The following is a 5,573-nucleotide window of genomic DNA, read 5'->3' as shown; positions in this document are numbered from 1 at the left end:
TCCTCTGCAAGAAGGTCTGAGCACTGGAGTAGTTACATGTAAAGAATACCATGAACATTCATCAGTCAGGTTTTGGTGATAGTGCTGTGTAACAAAAATCTCCAGATCTTGGCGGCTTAAAACAACAGAAATTTATTTCTTTTCACTCATGGTCTGCAGCTTAGCTGGGGTTGGCTGAACCCAGCTGGTCTTAGGCAAGTTCCACTCCATGTGGCTCTTCTGGAGCCATGACTATGCGGGGTATTCTTGTGATGGAGGTGGGAGTACCAGAAGAGAAACAGGAACATTCTAGGTCATGTGACTCTCTCACTTCTGTGCACTGGTTCGGTCCCAGACCAAGTGTGTGAGGAAGTTAAATGTCCACCATCCTGAGGAGGAAGAAAGAGTAAATATTGAGTAAATATTGACTATCTGTTCAGTAATAATTGCCAGAGAGAGGAGGGAGGCACAGAAAGAGAGAGAGAGACTTACAGGGCCAGGGAGAACTGCTTCAGGGAGGTAAGAAGTAATAATCCCTTTGGACTAGGAATCACCTGCTCTTCCCACCTGCCCCCAGTGACTAGAGCCACCCTACAAGAACATTTCAAAATCACTTTTAGATGTGTGAACATTTCAGGGAGAAAGCAACTTTAAATGCCATCTAGTCCCACATTCTCCACAGGGAAGTTTCCAGTACCATCTCCAGTGATGGGGAGATCATTTCCTCTGAGGAAATCCACTCTACAGGCACAAAGTCAGTCTGGCAATACCTCAGGTATCCACAGCCAGCTCTTAGGGATTCCCAAGTGTTCCCCTTCTCTAAGTGAAAGACCAACACCAAATTTCAATTCCTTAAAGACTATGGTTTTAAGTCACATGTTCTCCAAGCATGTGCCATTTTGTGATTGGGTTACTAGTCTGTGAACCCAGAACTGGGACCAGAGCTCCAGGACATCAATCAAACACTGACAGGTTATGTCTTACTCCGGTTGACATAAAGTTGCCTACAGTCAAGAACATTCTTACATGTGGAGCTAACCTATTCATCAACCCACTATTCATGAAATAGTTACTACTCACCTTGCATCCCACTAGGTACTGGGGTGAATAAATTTGACATGGTCCTGGCTTCTGTGAAGGCCACCTGTAGAGACAGATAATAAATAAATCAAAAGGTCAAAAATATGAGAGGAGAGGAGCTACTTCAGATATGGTGGTCAGGGAAGGCCTATCCTAGGAGGTAACATCTTAGATGGGACCTGAAGCACAGGAAGAGTCTGATCAAGGAGGTGGTAGGTGGGGGCATTCAAGGAACTCTGACTGGGCAGGAGTTGAGAATGAGCCTGGGATATTCAGGAAGCTGAGGCACAAGGAGAGGGTGGAGAATCAGAGCTACTGGCTGGTTGTGAAAGGAACATGGAGGTTATTCTAAGTATGGCAGGAAGTCATTGGTGTCCTTGGCAGGTAATGGCATGATGTCACTTGGATCCTGAGCAATGTTTCTGGCGTTCCTGTGCATGTATGTGTGTGGGTCTTTGTGGAGGGAAGGCCTAACTGAAGAACTTTACATTTGTCCCAATCCAGCCTGTCAGTCAACTGACCAACTTTCCTTCCAGAGAAAACATAGAGGCAGCATTTGCACCATGATTTTATCCAAGCCGAGAGAAAATGTGACTTAAAACGTGAACAACAGCCCTTGGGGAGATCACCTAAGGTATAGAAAGTATAAAAATGCAACAGTAGGACTTTAAAAGCAGAGTCTTCAGGGGCCATAATTTTCAAAACCAGTTTTTTTTTTTCTGAAGCAGGCTGCCCAATGGCGAGGAATAGATCCTGGCTGATGAGCTGCAGGTGTGCAGAGCCACCTTGGGAACTAAACTTGAGAGCAGCTCTCCCAGTGGGCACTGCAGAGCTGCCTCCTCCTGCAGTCTGACACCCTTGGAGTATGGCTGCATCCACCCAGAGGTCAAGGTCCAGGTCCTGCTTCTGCCAGACCTCATTGGCATGTTATCCCAGACCACCTTATTGGTGGACTAGGGCTACAACAGGGTAGCTTTGCTTCTATCTTCTCCCCACTCAGGACCAGAGCAGTGCTGGCCACTGTGTGGGCCTGGATGATTCAGAGAGATGAGTGGAAGTCGGCAGGCCCTAAGGCACAGTCTAAGGACCAAGTCTCTGTATTGAGATAAGAGGGAACTGTCAGCACAGACAACGCAGGTCTAGGAATTGCTGTGGACAATTAGAGACCTGGAGTTGTACACTTGGATGCACAAGGAGACACCAGGAAACCTAGGGAAGCTCATCTGACAGGTATAGATATAGATATAGATATAGATACAGATATAGATGTAGATATGGACATAGATACAAACATAGATCTTCCCCAACAGGTAACTTTTCTGCAGCAGGTGATCTGCCTTGAGGTTCAAGGAACTCTGGGAAAAGGCAGCCATGATTAGAAACCACACCAAGGTGCAAGCATGACTTTTGCAGAGGGCAGAGGTGGAGAGAGCCCTGTGTATCAGGAGGATGTCTGGTGATACTCTGTGCCTTTCTTTGCTTCCTCTCCTGCCCAGCCTCAGAGGGGCTCTGTCATTGCCCAAGTCATGACCTTCCCCTTCATGCCTTCAGCCTCCTGACCTTAGCTGAATGACATGCAGACTTCAGGGGATCAAACCTAAATTATTGAGAAGGAGTCATTCAACTTACCAATTCCACTGTTGTTTTCCGGAGGGGCAAACAAATTTTAAGTCAATATGTTTAATATATTCTATATTTTAAAATATGTTATATATTCATATAATGGGAGAGTGTTATTGTTGTACTGATGGGGGAAATGCCTGGCACCTATTTGTAAGTTCATGGTCTCTGAGACCATTCATCCCTTTTTATACTCATTGGGACCTTCTATATTAGATGCTATACAGGAGCTAGGTGTGCAAAATTTTACTAATGTAACTGATTCAACTTTTTTCTTCATTCTCTCTTTTTTTTAGCATCTGTATGCTCTCATTTTTAAAGTGAACATCTAATAATTATATATCTAAAAAGTACCTCCACCCATCTGCTCCTCCCTACCTCCTCAATTTCTCCTGCTGCCATGAGGAACCCTGTTTGAGAACCAACCTTCGGGCTTCTTCTGTGACATTAGGACCTGAGGTTCCTGCTCCACCATTCTCCCAGTATCCCCTCAGAGCTCAGAGGAAGCCCCCTGGCCTTCCTAGGCCCCTGAAACCTCCAGGGCCAGGATTGGGCAGCTCAGCAAGTCTCCATCACCCCATAGAGATGTGACTCTCAGTTCCTGCAGCACTGGAGAGATAGCAAAGGAGGTAAATGGAATTTCCGCTCAATTAGTTGATGATAGTATTAAATGGGACTTTTCCTCCAAAGACTTGAAATCCATTGGATCATTTCAATTAGCAAAATTATTCATTTCAAAAATCCTCTTAACAGAAGTGAACTGGTGGGGGATTAGTAACCAGTAACCCCATTTTACAGATGGGGAAACCAGCACCCAAAGAGAGCTAGAGTTCCTAACCACTTGTACAGTAGGCATCCTAGCTCCCTGGCCAACACTATGTTTGGAGAGGGGGCAGTCACAGTCCAACCCAGCACCATAAGAACAAGACCAGAGAGCCCTATAAGTAGGTTCTCAGGGACCTGTGCTGAATGCACCACCGTGCTCTCCAAACATCTCTCCTCTCACTCTGAGCTCTGAGAACCAGCCCAATATCTGTTCCTCTTTTTCTGTCCTGTCAAGACACAGCAGAGTGAGGGCAGGGTCCAGATGACCGTCTGCTCCCCTCACTGAATGTGCTCAGGACAGGGTGCCCCAAAGTCTCCCCACACTTGGTGGTGGTTGATGAGTGGGTTTGCTGAACCAAGGTGGAATGGCTTCAAGCTCTTAAATTTGCCAGGAGAATCTGCCCACTGGGAAGGCTGCAAGGCCATCCTTCTCCTGCTCTGCCTCTGTCAGAGCTTCCAGCCTCCAGGTAACCATGGTAATCACCAGCATTAACCGCAGCAGTGACAGGAGCCTCAGCAGGCCCACTCTGACCTGCTCCCACTGTAGATGGGGCACCATCTTCCTGCAGCTTTGTGGGGGAGCTGTGGCCAGGCTCTGGTGCACAGCCCTGCACCCCTACTGCCTGTACCCAGTGGCTGTGGAGGGGTCCAGCTACCCAACCCAAGAGTCACTGCTGGGGAGAGAAAATGGGCTCCTGCCACCCATAGCAGAACCTGGGTCAGAAGAGGTCTAGGATGTGATCCAAGAACCAAGTGACCATGTCAGTAGAGGTCAATGGCCAGGGCTTGTTCCCTGAATATGCTCCATTTTCAGTTTTAGCCTGCCTCCAAATGGGGCTGCCACTTCAGGAGGCTAGTACAACTAGAGTCAGAGATTGCCTCTCATGCCAGGAATTAGGGGCGTTCACAAGCCAGCTTGTGCTACCTTTACTAATGTCTTGCCAAGAATTCACAGCAGAGCCTCTCTTGACAAATCACAGTGCTGGCCCCCAACTCAACACCCCCATGTCCGTCAGCTCCACTGGTCCCAAGTTCAAACCATCTCTCCCACTTTCCGAGTCTCTAACTCTGGTAACACATCCTGCCAGCCTTCCCTGTCCTCATCCCTCTGTCCCCTTCCATCCTATTACACACTAACCTGCTTTTCCAGAGTGGCACAGAACTGAACCATTGCTCAAAACCAAGGGACTTGGTGCCTTGCAGAACTGACGGCCAGATCAGGCTGTACACAGGGAAACATGATCTCTTCCATTTAGTGGTCCTTGAGCACTGGAAGCAAAGGTCAACTTCTCTTCATGGAATCCCTGCCCTGCTGAGGGCCCCCTGGGTTGCACAGGCCTGAGACTGCATCCCAAATTCCTGGCCCATAAAAAGAGCTCTGCAAATTCTGCCAAGCAATGCTAAGGATTCTTGGGTCCAGATTCTTCTGAGAAATCTTTAAATGGAAAGGGCAAAAGTGAAGGAAACCAGTTTCCCAGGAACCCCCAAAGCCCTGGCATCAGCCCAAGGTTTGCGGCCCAGAAAGCCCAGTGCTGGTGACGAGAACGACGTGGTGCTCCCTCTAGTGGTGAATGTCCTGCACAGAGCCCAGCGTCTGCCAGGAGCCTGGCCTGCAACTCCTCTCCTGCCAGGACCAGGCAGCCTGGGAGGAGGGTAGCTGCTCAGCACCTCCCCTGTGCCAGATGGGAGAGGTCCCCCCACCCCAGCCTCAAAGTCACTCCCAGCCAGGCAGTCACAGCCAGATTCCCCTGACTGGGAGAGGCCACCACACTGCACTCTGCCCTGGTTAGGCCGGTGACACATCAGGAAATCTTCCTGACTTGCTCCAAATCAAGCTGTCTACAAAACACAACCCTCTGAGCTGCCTTGCAGAGCTGGGCAGTGTCTCCTTTTTTCTAGCTCTAACTTCCCAGGAGGCTTTGCCTGAACAACCCTCTCCTACACACTCCATCCCAAGCCTCCAGCACCTGCCCTGCTGGACTATCATAGTTGATGCCTTTGTCCCCCCACCTTACCCCTTGGGGACAAAGTGGCTTATTCATTTCTGCACCCCAGCACCCCACAGAGTA

General features: G+C 48.7%; 1 long non-coding RNA gene across 1 annotated transcript; it reads right to left on the bottom strand.

Moving 5' to 3' along the window:
- Positions 1–218: 218 nt before the first annotated feature.
- Positions 219–4,769, bottom strand: LOC124962799 (uncharacterized). The gene is made up of 3 exons (XR_007104600.1): positions 4,643–4,769; positions 1,060–1,123; positions 219–368 (listed from the first exon to the last, which is right to left on the bottom strand). It is a non-coding gene; the product is annotated as an uncharacterized LOC124962799 (long non-coding RNA).
- Between the last annotated feature and the right edge of the window lie 804 nt (positions 4,770–5,573).

This window comes from Sciurus carolinensis, chromosome 13 (genome assembly GCF_902686445.1).
Source record: "Sciurus carolinensis chromosome 13, mSciCar1.2, whole genome shotgun sequence".
NCBI lineage: Eukaryota > Metazoa > Chordata > Mammalia > Rodentia > Sciuridae > Sciurus > Sciurus carolinensis.
This window is presented reverse-complemented; position numbering and strand designations above follow the sequence as displayed.